Genomic DNA, 17,748 nt, shown 5'->3' with positions numbered 1-17,748 from the left:
ATTTGCTTAGTTCTTTAAGGTTTAACTTGATCTCAAATCTATGAAGTGTTAGTGGCAATTTTTTGTTTTCCACCTCTGCCCATTGTTTCCAGAATGGGAATTGTGTGCTACGTTAGCCAGTTGGCTCTGTCAGAGATTTATCCCTGTAGATTGATCAACTGTTCTAGTTTGGGGAGAACGGGGAGCTTCTTGTACCATGAGTAGCCATACAAAAGCCAACTGGTAAGACAGAGAAACAGGAATGAGAGGCAGGCCTTTCTCTTAGGGCAATTTTATTTCCTTCTCTTCTTCAGCATCATTTGCTGGAACCTAGATAAGCAGTCAGCATGGGCTCCTGGGAGCCTGTTAGACTGCATTATGACGTCTTATTGTTCTAGCAAAAGAAAGTTATGGTAGAGTGGGAATAGGAGGTGAGATTGGGGGTGGTAGTTACAGACATATAAATGGCACCGAATTATGAGAGGGAGAGGGTGCATAATAGAAGGTCAAGTCCAAATCCAAGCTTGGCGGAGGCAATTCTGGTCTCGTGTCAGGCAAGCTTTGAAATCCAGAGGAAGGGGATGAGGCTTTAAACTACAGGGAAAAGATGATGGGACAATGAAGAAGAGTAGTGTCCTTCAAGAAAATCTTTCTAAATATAAGGTGGAGGAAGAGCAAGGATAAAAACCCAACCTTCAGAGAAATCAGCTGGCCAGAGACCTAAAAGCAAGCCCCAGGCCATGATTCAAGCAGAGGGCAAGACTGTGCCAGCTGCACCTGGGCCCTGTGGGTGGAGGGAGACCCAGGCATTCAAGGGGCCTAAACAGGGGAGAAAAGGTAAGGAATTCTCATATTTATTGAGCATTTAATATCCTATATACTCTATTTAATTCTTGCAGCAATCCTGGGAGCACTCTTAAGAGAAAAGTTTAGTGATTTGATCAAGATTGTGAATTTAATAAGTGGAGGATTTAGGTTTGACTGACTCTAAAACCCATCTTCTTTCTTTTATGCCATTTTGGGGATTTTCAGGGCTTGCTGCTCATTATAATTCCAGATGGTGATTGTTAGAGAAGTCTAAGATATTTTCCAACCGATGACTTGGAGGGTGAGTACTATTGATTGACAAGCCTCTTGTTAGTCCACAGAGAGGGAATAGGAAGCCTAGGGATAGTTAGGGAGCTGCCTAATGAAGAGTCTGGAGGTGGTTCTGTCCCACTTTCCCAGAGTCTTAGCTTGTTGTGTTCCAGATTAACTCCCAGTGGCTTATACTGTCTGTCAATGACCATAGCCATGTTCCAGAGGATCCTCAGGGCCCTAAGTGCCTTTAAAGGAAACGCTATGCTAACATATGAGAAGATGCTCAATCTTGTAACTCATCAGGTAAAAGCAAATCAAATGAATCATTAGATACTATTTTCATGCCATCAGGTAAATTATAAATATTTTAATATCCAGTGTTTTCAAGAATATAGAGAAAATGGAACTCTAATTTGCTGTTGGTAGGCATGTAAGTTGGCAACACCTATTTAAATTTACCCAGAAATTTAATCTTTGGCATGTTTCTTATAGAAATAACCATGTAAGCTGCAAGGATATGTGTACAATGGTATTTATTCCAACACTGTTTAAAAATAAAAAACTGAAACCAAGTAAATATCCATCCGTAAATAAATAAACAAATTACAGGGCATTTCTCCCTAAGGCGTACAATGAAGCCATTTAAAAATGTGTCTGAACTGTATACACTTACATGAGAGGGTGTCTAGGATATATTGCACGCAAAAGCAAGCTAATGAGAACGACAAAAAGTGATAAACACACGTACATGGGGGAAAGGTCAGGAAGGATCCATACCATTTAGCAGTCATTTTGGAGGAGAGAGGTGCAATGGGAAGGGGTGGACGCAGTGACCCTCACTCTTCACACATTTCTTCATGGTTTGAATTTTAGGAGGATACATTGAACATTTATTATTGCTATAATTTAAAATAAACTCATAAAATAAAATTGAACAACAGTTTGCAGTAGACAATTATCTTTCCGGGCCGGAGGCAGAGAACGGCAACTTGAGGTCACGGGTGATTCTGTACCAGCGTCTACCACAGAAATACAGACACACGCTGAAATCTGCTCCACTTAGGAGAGCCAAAAAATCCGCTCCAGGCGGAACTGCTGTTGGTAGAACTAGACTCCAATTTCTCCCATATATCAGTATACTCCATCCAGTGCCCCTAGGAGTATTATTATCTGTTCCTTAGCAATTCCTCTGACTCTGAACTTCAGAATGACCTCTTGTTTTTCCCCTGAAGCAACTTTTTTTTATACTTTCTCTTCCCCTCAATTTACATTTTAATATTTAGTGGGTTCACGGTACTGTAAAATTTTAATAATAGGTGCCAAAATACATGCAAAACTTTTGTGAAAATTTTATAGGCAATAAAAGGCAATGCCTCTGAGGAGATGTCACTGGCATGTAGTATATGTATGAAATTAAATTCGGAAAATGACAGAGGTTAATTTTCTTCCAATTGTACGTATTGTTGATTTTCTTTCATTTATCTTTAAACAAAAGCAAGGATTAAAAGGAAGATAGGGAGAAAATCAAGTTTGTGATAATTTGCTACAGCAGCAAAGGAAACTAATACGCCCTGGCTCCCTCACTGTAAGCTATCCTTCCTGGTCTGACCCAAAGCCCTTGGGCCCTCTAACACAGTCCCCTAGGGGCAATAAAAGAGGAGGTTCTGAATGTGGCCAGGAAGTAGACTACCCTGTTCACTGAGACGATTTGACCTATTCCTCTGCTTCTCCAACTCCATCTGTCTCTTCACTCCTCTTCCCAACAAAGAGCTCCTTCTCAGCACCATCTCAAGGGTCGGAAACAGTATGGCTGTGGCTACACATAAGATAATACGGCATGGACTTGAAACATGATTGGCTTTAGGGCAGCATCAGAACTGGAGGCTCGATGCTATGTAAGTTCAATGGAAACTTCTTAGCAAAAGCCTATGATTGATTATTTATGGCTGTTGGAAGTTAGATGGCTGTTCTGTGTTTATAGCCAAGTAGGACTATATTATGCTAGGTTTAGGCTAATACATATCTCTGTAAATGACATTGGGGACTCACTCTCCACTCTCTAAATGTCAAAATAGTCATGAGCAGATAAATTAGATGAATAAATATTCACTAAATAAGCTACCAGTCCTAGCAGATTAGTCATTCACATAATTTAGAATACATAAAAGTCACCTGGAGACCTTGTTAAAAGATGTCAATTTCCAGGTCTGCTCCCAGTAATTCTGATTGAGTAGGCTCGGGGTGTCTCTTTGACATGTGCCCCAAGTGATTCTTGTGCAGGTAGCAGTGGATCACACAATAAGAAAGTACGGCATTGAATAGCAGAAACTGCTTGGGACAGAGAGAGACACCGTTCAGTTGTTCCTATGTTTTGACTTAAAGGGCTATCTGTAATTTCCAAATGTTTTTTCTGCTTTGATCCTCTTCACATTTATATACTCTTTCACCATAGCCTAATTACATAGGTATCTGCAAGTGATGGGGGGAAGGAGCGGGAGTGTGCACGCTCCTATGGCGGGGGTGGGGGGTGAGATGTCACACATCACAGTCTCCAGGTGGGCATGTGTAGACCCCTCCCAGATTCTGATGCTATTTCTCCACTCCACTCACTAACAGGTGATTCTTAGCTTGGAGAAAAGCAAGTGTCTCAGTGGGAAATTTCTCGGTGTGAGATTTTTGCTAACACCCAATGCACCATGGGACATGCATTGTGGATGAGTAGCAGACAAGAACTTGCACTTGGGGATACTCCTTCCCTTCCAGGGTGGAGAGAGATAACCTGGTTCCTTCTCCACGAGTACTTCCTCTCCAAAGTCTAGTCTTCTTTTGATCTGGGCCAGGTGTTGGTAGCGGGGGCCCGGCCCACAGTTGTGCAGGTTGAGCGTTCATTCCCAAAGGGTGAGTGTGGCTGGAATCTGGTCTAGGTCCTCCTCATCAAGCTGGATGTCAGAGTAAAGGCAAGGGCTGTGTCTGGCCAGAGGAAGGGGCATCTTTTAAAAACTACACAAGGTCTCTGCTAGTTGTGACTGTGCCAGGTGGCACACCCAAGGGTCTCTCAGTCTTAACGTCCTCCTTGAGTTTAGTAAACTGGGTACTGGGGTGATAGAAACAGGGAAAATAGAATGAAATGTAGGAAGAACTCTGTTTACTGCTGCATTTTCCAAGAGTTGGAAATCCTTGCTTTCCTGACAGTAACCCTCAGGAAGAACCCACCTCTACAACCTTTTCTAGGCTGTGATCCACTGGACAAACAAATCCCGTATCCCCTTGTGTCCTGTCCATCCTCTTATTTGCCAATTTCCAGCTTATCAGCTTGACTTGCTTGCTGCCTGAGGCTAACATACTGCAGTATCTCTTAATTAACTAGTTGTAGACAGCTAATTACTTTACTGCAGTATCTCATCAGTATACAAAGTATATTGACTCCAAGTTGGAAAATGCCTCTGAGGCGTTACAAAACTCCTATTAGAAGAGACACCTTCTTAAATGCCACTCATCCAAGAGCTCAGAAGGCGGAGGATAAGAGGAAGCTAGCAGGAAACAAGCTTGAAAGAGGTTTTCACTTTTCATTCCAACCTTTTCCCCTCTATCTTTCCAATTTCAAAATCTCTCCAGGGATTTTGTAGAAGTATTTGCCTTCTCACAATGTACTCCACTCTCCTAGCGATAAAAACAATCCTTGAAAGGCTGCACCCCACCCTTTCTGAGTGGGTTCACATCCTGAACTCTGACTATAGCAAGATTTAGAGAGCTGCCTGCTGCCCATCCTACGGGCCATGGAAGCTGCAGAAAACCTTTCTGATTCACAGTTTCAGTGCTTGGCTTTCGAGCACCTGCTGACTAGCCTGCTCAGTCCAGATCCAAGCCTTGCCTCCCACCTTGCTGGCTGAAGTATCTGTGGCTTCCTGCAGAAGGCCGGACACACTCTCCTTATTAAAGCCAGATTAGCAGGTGCTCAAGAGGGTATTACAGATCATTATCTACCTAATCATTAAAGTACCTAATTGAGAAGTTCTCTCAGGTAGAACACTTATCATTCTTGCACCATGCGGCCAGGCACGCACTGGGCATGTCATACGAATCCAAGTCCATCCTCACACTCACGAGCTAGGGATCAGTCTCGATTTTCAGTTGAGAAACTTGAGGTACAGAGAATTGGAATAACTTGTCTAAAGTCACACATCTTGTTAAAAAACAAAACTAAACACAAAAAAGTAGGGGAGAAAAAGTGCTTTAGTGGGGAAGAAGGCAGTGGTGAAGCACTTCATTTTGAGAACAAATACTTGTTTAGGAAGAATAGATTTTTCTATCTGACTCCTCTGCTGGGTCAAATACTGCTGCAGTATTTGCTGGGATTAGAAATGATTTTATTTTGTTGGTGTCACTTTATTCTTCAATCCTTTACACCTTGAAACCTGTCTTGGCCAAAATGCAGATTTCAGACATAAAGTTATTTTCACTCTTTCTCCTCTCCTGTCAGTTTAGTAAATATTATAATGGGCCAGGCTGGTGGTGTAGTGGTTAAGTTCACACACTCCACTTTGGCAGCCCAGACTTCTTGGGTTTGGATCCTGGGCACGGACCTACACACCGATCATCAAGCCATGCTGTGGAGGCATCCCATATACTAAGCAGAGGAAGATTGGCACAGATATTAGCCCAGGGACCATCTTCCTCAAGCAAAAAGAGGACGATGGGCAACAGATGTTAGCTCAGAGCCACTCTTCCTCACCCAATAAATAAATAAATAAATATTATAGTGACTACTCTTTTTCCCTGTAGAAGTGCATGCTTTGTAAATGAGTATGGGGCAAGAGAAAACGCCAATGGATCAACCAAAGTCAGCACTTTTGGGTCAATGGTTCACAATTTTGGCTGTGCATTAGAATCACAGGAGGAAATTTTAAAAATCCCCACACCACAACCACACGCCCAACGTGCTAAATTAGCATCTTTGGGGAAGGAGCCAGGCACTAAAATCAGCATCTCTGGGTGTGGACCAGGCATCAGTGGTTTTTAAAGCTTCCTGATATTTCTGAGTGAGGCTGGTGGAGACCACTCCTTAAGCTGCGCTTCTCCAACTGCAATGCACACAGAAAGCACCTGGGGGTCTTGTTAAAATGCAGGTTCCAATTCAGTAGGCCTGTGTGGGCACCAAGAGTCTCATTTCTTACAAGTTCCCAGGTGAGGCTGCTTCTGCCGTTCTCCACATTTTGGAGAACGAGGCTCTAGATCAGTGGTTCTCAAAGTGTGGTCCCTGGATCTGCAGCATCAGCATCAGCATCACCAAATTCTTGGCCCCACCCAAGGCCTAGTGAATTAGTAACTCAGGGTGTGGAGCCCAGCAATCTGGTTTAACAAGCCCTCCAGGCGATTCTGACGTACACTAAAGTTTGAGAACCACTGCTAGATAATAGTTTTGAGTTTACTACAGTGTTAGGCTTTCGAAAGGCAAGAAAGAGAGATCCCTTCAGCTTATCCACAGCAACGGAGAGGGCCTGATACAAGGATATTCGTGGAAATAAGAGCCCAGACTTCATGAGAACCCAGGAAAAGTTGCACAACCAGGATACATGTGATGAGCTGCTGTAGCGCAGCTATTCATCCCAGGAACTGGGATGTGATCTGGGAGCATGAGCATGATTTAGGATCTGGGTGACTGACCTGGCTGACTCATTGCTTGCCCAGCTGCAGGAGTTCAGAGTTTCTTCCTCTAGTGCCTTACTTTTATTATGACTCAACAATTCTGTCCATCTCTGCTTATAGCACAGTTGCTTAGCTGGAGTCCTGGAATAAGGCTGCTCGAGTTAGAATGCTAGCTTGTTATCTGTATGACCTTGAGCACTTTACCTGACCTCTCTTGGCCTCAGTTTTCTTGTCTGAAAAATGGGAATACTAATTATATCTACCACATAGACTTGTTGTAGGATTAAATGAGACAATGGGTGTAACTTGTTTAGAGGATTTCCTGGGACCCAGTAACGGCTCAAAAAATAAAGCTGTCATTATTGCCTCTGCGGGTCTTTATGCTTCTCGTTATATCTACCACAACTGACTGTCAATCTAATCCTTGATTTCAAATGTTTGAGAAAGAGACACAGATTGCTGTCGTGAGTCACTATCGTGGTTACTGGCCAAGTCCTCCCACCAAGCATCTGTGGACACCCTGTGTACTTGCTGTCTGGTGTTAGGTGCTCTCCTCTGGTCCATCATACTTAAGAAGATCCATTCATGCCATAACTAAAGGGAGGAAGAAAGCATGTATGATATGCACCACCAGCAGGACACTCTGGGCTAGTCCAGGGCAGTGTGCCCTTCATGGTGACGTATTCCCTCAGTGTGGCCCAGCTAGTCTGACTATCCGTTGATGACATTTTGTGTCTGACTTCACAATTTGGAAACCCGTTTTACATGAATCAACCAGATTTTAACTTGGCAAATGAGTTACAGACGTGGCGACGTTGCTGCCCTATTGCTGTCACTTCTACCCCCTCTGTCTGGAATCGCATGATCACCAAAGCAGGGAATTTAAATAGGAGGATGTGCTGCTCATTGATGGAGGCAAAGAGCATGCAACCTAAGAATAAATACTACATATTTAAAAAGTTGTCTCCTTCCTACCCTCCCTGGAACTTTGAAAAGAAATGCCTTTGTCATTGTTCAGGCATGGAGAAAACGAGCTGATGTGGGTCACTTAAGAGACACTTTTCAGCTGGTTTCCTGCAAGAAAGCTGCTGGGTTAATAAACTCAGATATTTGGACTTGGTAGTTCACAAATATTCAGGGCAGGTTTGTGATGAATCCTCCACAGACAAGACAGTCCTCATTTGACTACATGGTAACTACTAGCTCTTTCTCTATTTGCTGCTTTCTGAGTGATGAGATATGTGCCAAGTGTGAGATGCTTCCCTTGATAGTTTTGAATTTGCATGGTAACGTTCCATTCTTGATCATCTAGAATGTCTCTGCTGTCTTTTTATTTCTCCTTGTAGGAAAGCAGAGAGAAAAAATCATATAGTAATTATGTTAAAAGTCTTGTAACAATCTGAGGTCACCCCATGGTTCTCCTCCCTCCCACCTGCACCGTGCAATCATTAGCTTCTTATCAGAGGGTTTCAGACCTGGAAGAACTGTCTGCTTCAACATCTGACTCGAGTAATCTTGGGTATATACAGATCCCTTTGAAAGGAAATAAATTCTTGCAGACTTACAGCATTACCTCCTATCACTTTTTATTATAAAATTCCTTAAACATGTAAAATTATAAAACTATATGTATGTATGTGTGTTACAATCATAAAAACCAAAACAATTTACAAACTAAATATAAACAAAACTGCAACCCCAAACTTCAAATTAATGACATTAAAGAGCAGATATTGGTTGAACTTTAATTGCCAAAGCTGGATTTATTAATAAAAAGATGTGTTGGCATAACTATGCTTTACTTATGACTGTTTTCGCTTTATTTTAATCACTGCAAACCATTATTTAAATTGTAGTCATTTTCATTATCATTATTTTGCTATTTTAACAATCAAGTTAAACTATTAACAGGTTGGTAAATTTAGAATGTACACTCTCTACACTGAAAAATAAAAAGCATCCTTTAACAAAAGAATGCATATTGGATGTTTAGCTTTTCAACAGTCATGTGCCATTATGACCCAATTCTCCCAGCACTTTTCTCTGCTCAAATTGCTACAAAAGTCTTGCACAATGTGTGGTAACATCATTTGTCCTTGGCTTGGTGTACACTTGATTGTAAACACAAACACATAGGCAGCCACTGGAACCTCATATTCATCCAGATGACACAGGCTATGTTTGAATTAATATTTAGATTTAGATTATCATCAAAAAGAACACAAAAAAATTACATTCTTATAGACTTTTTGGATTTGGGGGAAGTCTGAGGACCTTCTGAGGTTCTAGGACTCCAAGTTAAGAAACACTGTTTAAGTTATTGCCGAGGTTTCACCTCACTTAATTCTCACCTATGAATTAAACCCTATGAGGTAGACACAGCATCAACCCAGCTTCACATATGAGGCTCTGGGACGTGGCGAGGTTAAGGAATTTGCCCAGCACCACAAAGGCAGTGAGAGAGGGACCAGGATTCCATCCCAGGTCTATCTGTTTCCAAAGCCTCTTTCCTTGAGATCTCTCAATACCCTACCCAGAAAGTCTGTCCAGGATCCTCAGGGAACTGTGCAGGAGTGATCATTGGGCAGGCAGGGGCTCATGCATATCCTTTTTACAGTTTCTTGAGAAAACTCAAGGCAGAGGTGGCAACCACAAGCTGAACTAATGCACTGCCATTTTGAGGGAAAAAAGTCTCAATTTTCACGAGAACTCATTTATCCCACACCTAATTTCTCTCAGAATCAGTCCTAAAGCTGTTCATGCCTGATCTGGGCATTTTAGGCCCCACACCTAAGGCCAGTGCTAAGCTGTGTGAGAATTGCTGTCTATGTCTTAAAGTATAGCAGTCTGTCAATTCATTTTTTTCATTAACTCATTGTACAGAATACCCAGCTACCCTTCTAGGTAGCCTATCAGTATAAGAGAGGGGCTCACAGGTTCTGATCTTCTCATTCACCGACCTCAAACTCGGCTCCTGGTTCTCTTACCACTGGGCATGTGTGCCTCCTTCTTTCGCCAAGCAGAGGGCATGGATTTACCAAACGCACTGACTCATTTTGGCGTGAGAAACTGAGTGAAGTCCTGTGCCTGTTACTAAAAGCTCTGTGACCTTGGGCAAGCCACTGTTTCCTCTGAACACACTTTTCACATCTCTAAAATGAGAATATGATAATGAATTCACAGGTTCATGGTGAGGGGTCCATGAGACCATGTGTATAACAACATGAGGGACTTGTAAGCATTTTCAACAGCAGACCAGGGTATTATTCATGATGTCCCCCAAACACTTATAGGGTACCTATTAACTGTCAAGATCTGTGTTGGCACTGGAAATACAAAGATTAGACATGGTCCCTGATCTCAAAGAACTTATAGTCTAGTAAGGGAGGCAGGCATTTAAAAATATATATCATGGTGTAACAAAATATGCGTAGTTGTAGAAATATGTGCAATGCAAGTGAGGCAGTAATCAAAGTGCCTTGAGTGGGACAGTTGAAGTTTCGTAGAGCAGAGTCATGAGCTTATCCTTCGACTACCAATAAAAATCATGGGAACACCCAGCAACATGGTGAGCCTGGGAATCAGGTCAGGGAGGTGGGGCAGCACATGAGGTCAGTATCCCTCGGTCACAGAGAACCAAGGCTCCAGCCTTGTTCCACTTCTGTTCTACCACCATTAGAGAGAGGTGTAATGCCCCGGCCTTTCTATCTATCTATCTATTCTATCTCCTTTCTACCCAGAATTGTAGAAAGTAATTACTTTGTGCTAGTTAGAATGCACTTTGAGGTGAAAAACAAACACAGTCTCCATGTAATTGGCTTTTCCTGCTGTCTCTGCATGTGGGCGGCATGACCAGCTCTGAGAACAGTGGGGGGCACCTGGACATGGCATTCCCTCTCGCTTTCCTGCAGAGGGCTCCTTTCCCTTTGGGAGACCCTTGATTTCCTCTGAATATATCACTTGGCCACTGCGCTGTTGCTCTTTTGATAGCCCGCTTAGGCCCCCAGAACTAGAATACACTTGGCCAAATTTACTGTAAAAAGGAGGGGATTTTACCCCTGCAGTTCTTTAGGAAATGGGTAACATCGCCATTCCCTCTACTGAGGTTGATGCCTGCAGCGCTGAGTGCATTAACCTGTTTGCCTTATTGAATTGGATAGAATATTTGGCATCTTTCATCCCCAAACCCCATCGTCATTATTGCCTTGTGACTTTTGTGAAGAACACAGTTCCTGTTACATTATTCTACAAATTCGATCAAACCATGACTCAGGCAGTGTTGCTATCTTCTGAACGACATTTTCAGCAAGTGCTCCTAACCATGTGGATGGAACGGCATCATCCATAGAGCTAACGAAGTGCTGCTGGGGCCCATTTTCTTCTCAGTCCACCGCCTTAAATCTCAGGGAACAATTAAGTACCTGAGTATCTGAGATGATAGAAAGAAAGTGAGAATCATAAATTCTGTGGGCCGCTTTGATTTGGTTTGACTGCAACATGATTTCACAGCCTACCTCACAGCCAAAGGCCCTTCTTACAAACAGCTTGCTCAGCCTGAATTTGAAAATGTACAGGTAGTTTCTCCCAAGTGTAGTCCAGACCAGAGGCCTCCCAAGTGGGCCGATCATCCGCACAAGACAATCCATTGGCACAGTGGAAAAAGATATTAGAACTCATGTATTTATTTAATATGTTAAAAAAAATGAATTAGAGTTTTACTTTATGCAATAAAGAGATTAGTAGTGTCCTCAACTGGTCTGGATGTAAGATGGTCAAGGTACCACGAGGGAAGAGTGGGTGTTGCACAGCAGTGGCATCATTCATTAGTTTTTTTCCAGCATCCTGTGATGTTTTGCAGTTTATATGAGCTTGGTAAAGTGAGCAAGGGTCTTAATTCTGTTATAAAAACATATAATAAAGGTAATAATGCAAAGTCAATGGCAGAGCTGATCACACCTGACATGAAGTTGACCCAAAACTTCAAAATTATGAACAAAACTGTTTGAAATATGGATTCTGTTATGGGCTTAATTGTGTCCTCCCTGTCTCCTCCCCCATTTGTATGTTGAAGTCTTAACCCCAAGCACCTGAGAATGTGAGCTTATTTGGAGATAGGGTCTTTACAGAGGTAATTAAGTTAAAATGAGGTCATTAGGTGGCCCCTAATCCAATGACTGGTGTCCTTATAAAAAGAGAAAATTTGGACACAGACACACGCATAGAGGGAAGACCATGTGAAGACACAGGGAGAAGATGACCACCTACCAGCTAAGGAGAGAGGCCTGGAACAGATCCTTCCATCATAGCCCTGAGAAGGAACCAAGCCTGCCTACACCTTGATCCATTTCAAACTTCTAGCCTCCAGAACTGTGAGAAAATAGATTTCTGCTGTTTAAGCCACCCAGTTTATGGTACTTTATTATGGCTGTTTTAACAAACACACACAGATTCACACCCAGTCTCATTAGCAGTGGGCCTCCGCCATTATGTATTATGCCTTGAGGTATTAGTTAATGACAGTGCAAAGCCATTAAGAGTAGAAAGACGTTTGAATCTAAACTTTCAGCACATGAAGACAAACCAAAAGTTGACATACAATGAAATATATTCAATCACTATTATCACTAAAAATATTACTATTAGATTTCTAGGAGGGGCAAAAAGGCTTTTTTGTACCATTAATAAATAAAATAATTTTTAAAATAGTTATTTGATTTTAATTCAGTTTCTAAAATTTTTTATTACCATTTTATTATGTAGGTAATTTGATAGTCTATGTAGTAGCACATATTTAATTTACAAATATGTAAATATACATAAATACAGGTGAATGTTTCAATGTGTTTTATTGATGAGGTGTGTAATTAAAAATATTTAGGGACCACTGGCCATGATAATGTGGCTTCGATTCCTCCTTTCTAAACTTGGATACTTTAGGTCCTTCAGATCTAGGCCATGATAGAGCAATTTTTCAAGGCAATAGAGGTCTTGAACCAACAAAAGTTTCATTCTAAGAGGAATGAGTTTATGATTGTGTGCCTCATTCTCCTATGAAGATTTAAAAGAAAAGATTTTCTTTATGGGTTTCAGGTTTTAAAGACAGCTTCTCAAATGATTTAAATAAATCTATTTCTAGTTAGAAACTAAATTTCATTCGTTTTTTTTCTTTAACATTTGTCTTCTGTTCAGTACTATTATCACAATGGCAGGAAAATCAGACACAGCCCTAAAAAGTCTTGAAGGGTCTTCATCAACCCATTTATTTGGAAGTTTTTTGCATATGTCCCATAGAAGAAAACTAGGTCATTCAGCAGCTACCCTTGGAAAATGCAACTGAATGCAGTCAAAGCATCAGGGAATAGAACAGGATAAGGAGAGAACTTCATAGACATCATGTGCACACACACACAGACACACACACACACACACACACACACATGCACATACACCAGCATTTATGTATCCTAGGGGAAAGACTTGCCTGGCTTTTTACCAGAGACCTAGCTACTTCCAAAATAAAAGAAGACACAGGAATCAGCGTTCCATGTGTTTTGAGTGGCAGGCTTCAAATGAGAAGTTGTACAATAAATGAGCATAAAGGGACTATGCATTTTTTATTCTTTTCCATCTTCCAAAGGGCCCCAAAGGATGAAGCATTTAATATGTGTAAGCAAACATTCATTTGTCTTATGAGGTCTAAGGCTGGCTGTGGAGTTTTCTGATCACCATCAAGAAAAGCAGAAGGAGAGACTTTGGTTCAGGGTGATTTCTTATGCCTCTCAAGCAAACATGTACTTGATTTTATTTACCAGTCTTGCAAATCATCACTTGTCCCAGGAGGCACCTAAATGCAAAATTCTGGTTCTATCCATTCACCACTGCCTGTCACTCACAGTCTGCAAGTCACTGCCAATGTCAGAGTTGGAAATATGTTCTGATGCTTGAATGACATCGACCAGTCCCTCCTTATCTGAATGACATCAGCAGTCCCTCTCTGCCCCTCATTAGTTGTTTACAGTGGATTGTAAATTGCTCAGGTGGCAAAAGTCACCCTCCTATGGAGGTGTATGAAGAGAGTAATAGGAGAGGTGAGACCAAGTCCTGGGGTACTCTGGCACTAAGAGATTGAGGAGAGGGGTCTGGGGTCAGTGAGATATTAGGAAAGGAAATTGAGCGTGGCATCATGGTACCCAAGGGAAGAAAGTGTGATCAGCTCTGTGAAATGACACTCTAATTCTCACCATCCACAACTGCCCACATCCCCTTCTCAGCTGCAAGGATGGATGAATTTCTCCTATGCTGTGAGGTCACTGAACGTGTCAGTAGAAGTTCCCAGCTCTCAGAACCATTCGGGACTTTTGCAACCTATAAAAAATATCCTCAATATCATTCTTTCCTTCCTATTTTATATCTAACCCTCCGGGGAGTAAAGTATGCTAAGAGGGACCATGTTTAGATTGGAAAGAGAATTTTACTGAAGATTTTAGGATGCTTTTGGCAATGAAATTCCATTCAACGTGTATTTAGGAAATGCTTACTAAGTATACAATGCTATTCTAGAAGCTGCAGGACATAAAAAATTAAAGAGATAACGTTCCGTGAGGTCAAGATATCCTCCAACATCCGCAATGCAGGAATGAAATCACTATACGAAAAGCATGCATAAAATGTTATGGGGGTTCGAAGGATGAAGAGATAGCCTTTGGTGGAAGCGATTTTAAAAGACCTGAAGGAGCAGTTAATGTGTGGGTTGGGTCTTAAAGAATGATTAGGGTTTCAAAAGGCAGGGATGAAATAAAGGCAATTTAGGAAAATGGAAACAACATGAGCAAAGGCACAGAGAGGTGAAAGTATAGCTCAATTTTGGAGAAAAAGTAGTAGTCAAATTTAGCCAGAGCATAAAGATGTGCATGTCAAAAACAAGAGGTTGTAAGGCTGGATGAGAAGGGTTATGTCCCAGGTCAGAGAGCCCTGGGCGGGGAGACAGGGGCCTGTGTGGTGAGAAAAGAACATGGGCTTCAGGCCAGAGACAGAGTTGAGAAATCAAGGGTCTCCCAAATACCAGGTCTTTGATACGAGTTAAGACAAATGACCTCTCTGAACCTATAATTTTTCCAATGTAAAAGGCGCTATATACTTACCTAAAACAGCATACCAACACTAAACCGAACCATGATGTTCATAATGTTGGCCTTGAGACATGAATACAAAGTTAAATTATGTTCAGTATATCTTGTCTAAGAAGTCAGGGAAGGGAATAGGACACTAGGTTAAGGCACTTAAGAATTATTGTGGCTAGATTTCCTAAGAAAGGTTAGTGCAGATTGTACAAGAAAGAAAACAACACTTTTCGTCTTTTGAGGATTTAAAGGCTAACTGTACATTCCTCTTTGGGGAGGAAAGAGAGAAAAGGATTCTGGATCTGTGAGGTGGTGGATGTTGGAATTAGTCCCCAATAGCATCCCTGGGGGTGCTGGCCAGCACCCCGGGGAGTGGGCCTGTGTGATGAGAAAGATCAAGAAATAAAGAGCCGCAACCGTATAGCTGTCTCAGCACTGGGAGATGGGGTTCTTTCCTCTGGGAACCCTGGGAATCTTCACAGGAGTCTAGACCAGCAACGGCTCTTTGCAGCAGTGGACACGCTCACTGGGTAGCACCAGTCTTCAGCAGTGCCACCATGTGGCAGAGAGGAGCAATGGCAGTTACAGTCCCGTCTGACTTCGGCTCTCTCTGCAGAGAGGGAAGCTGGCGGCAGCACTCTAGAGTGTGGAAGCCCCAGCACTTGGGGACAGCGTGCATGTGGAGGAGGCTTAAAGAGGCTGAAGCCCTGACTCTTGATAAAAGAGAATATTAGAATTTGAGAAATTAATTGAAAAGTAAAGAGAAGTGAGTATCTGTAATTCAAATTTGTAGAAGAGTTCTAAGTGGTTATGAATAAATAGAACTGAAAAAGAAAAAAATATATAGTTCTAAAGGGTCGACTTTTGTCTCTCTAGAAAACTCAGGTCTCTGGAAACTCCCAGACCCTAAGTTTTTGGATTAAGGAGATTTTTTTCCGGTTTTTATTCATCAGGTAATGAAGTGAAATGATGGCATTTTTACTTTAAATTTAACTCAGTTTCCATTAAATCTCTGGAGGAGAAAGTCTCTAATGGTCCTAGATGTCTTGTCTGTACCTTTTAACATGTCTGCATTTATTCCTTGAGTTTCTCATGAGGAGGAAGGATACTGGAAGGGAGATGATGAGAAAAGCATCAGTCATGTTAATTACTGACTGAATTACATCTGTTCCTGGTCAGTGGTCATTAGGCAAAACTCTGAATTTCAGTCAGAGTCTGGGCTAATTGGGCTCTTGTCTGATAAGGAGTCACTGAAAAGCGAGCAATGAAAAAGATCCAAGCTAGGCATTTCCTCTTTGTTAACTATTTATCATTCATCACTGGTTTAGTATTTATCAGGTTTTGGAAAACAGATTAGAATCTTAGATTTGGAAGATTCTATAGTGGTCATTTGGCTCAATCTTTCGATCCAGGCAGAACTTGCTGCAAAATCCCTGACTTTTTGTGACAGGAGATCAATCAATGTGAGACTCAATCCTTTGTGAAGCAGACCATCACCTAATATTCAGAGTGTAGTCTGGGAGCAGCAGCAGGTCATCACCTGGGGGGGAGTTAGAAATGCCGAATCTGAGCGACCCCCTCCACCCCCAGACTTGCTGAATCAGAATCTTCATTTGACAAGATCGCCAGGTATTTGAGAAGCACTAGGCTTTCCCATCACTGATGGTTTTGGGTGTTAGAAAACAACATCTTACTAAAACCTGCTGTACTGGTGCAGTCTGCGTGCGGATCCACCCTTGTCTGTCCCCAGCCCTTGGCCACAAGCCTTGTTTCCTGCTGTTCTGTTCCTGCAGTTATAAAGGCTTGGCCGCTGCTGCCATTATGGTCACTTGATCTTCTTACCCTAGAGTCGTCTCTGACCTTCCTTGCGGGGAGGGTTGGGCTTCGGCACAGCCTTTGTCACACTCACTATGGGGGAAGCTACGGCAGCTCGGCTGCCTGGGTCAGAGCCCGCTGGACCCACGATGACTCTGGCTCTCTCAGTGCCCTGAAGGGGCAGAGGTGGGTACCTAAGATGTGTAAGGGTATTTATGCCATGTGAGGAGAGAGAAGAGACAGGAAGGACCCAGAAGATAAATTGCCAGCTCTTCCTCTTGGCACTACGCTCCATCATGCATCGGCCCACCCTAGCTCTCTGGAGACGTCCTGTGTGACCAGCTGTGTTTTGGGGGAAGTTGTGGGCACCTTGGTAACATATTATGTTGTATTTGCTCTCCCTCCTTCCCGGACTCGCATCTCTTTTCCCATACTCTTTTTAATCTGAGATTGTACCTCCAAATAAAGCAGTAACACTGAAGCTTTGCCTTCAAGTCTGTTTTCTAAGGAATCCAGACTAAGACATCTGCCTTGCATGAGCTTCGCTCACTGCTTCTGCTTCTGCCATCTGGTTAGCTTGGGAATAGTCGACACCATTCATATACCTTCCTCCTTCAAATTCTAGAAGAGAGCTATCATGCCTTTTCTCCTCTGAGCTAAACACCCTCAGCTCCTTAACAACTCCTCAAAATGCAGTTTCTAGGTCTCACCCTTCCTGTTGTTTCACTTTAATACGTCATATCTTTCTAAATTGTGGCTCCTCCAGTGCCCCTCCCAGTGTGGTCAGTGCAGCGCCAGGCTCATGGGGTTCCCATTTGTTTAGGCATTGTGACCCCCGACCACAGCTGTCCTGAGCTGGGCCTGTTCCTGTGAGGAGAAGCTGACTCGGTGGGTTGTGGGGATCTGACAAGTTAAAATGAGCTTAGGGAAACTGGATCGGAGTGAGCCTGGCAGAGCTGGTTTGATCTTCTGTGTCAGCTTCCAAGGGAGGGCCAGGCCCTCTACTGGGCCTGGGGTTCCTCTTGGGTGTCTGCACCCTTTAAAGACACATTTGGGGTGACCCCAAGCCATGGTGTGGTGGGACAAGGTGTTCAAGTTACTTCCCGGG

Source organism: Diceros bicornis, chromosome 5 (assembly GCF_020826845.1).
Source record: "Diceros bicornis minor isolate mBicDic1 chromosome 5, mDicBic1.mat.cur, whole genome shotgun sequence".
In the NCBI taxonomy this organism is placed as follows: Eukaryota; Metazoa; Chordata; class Mammalia; order Perissodactyla; family Rhinocerotidae; genus Diceros; species Diceros bicornis.
Note: the sequence above shows the minus strand (reverse complement) of the source record.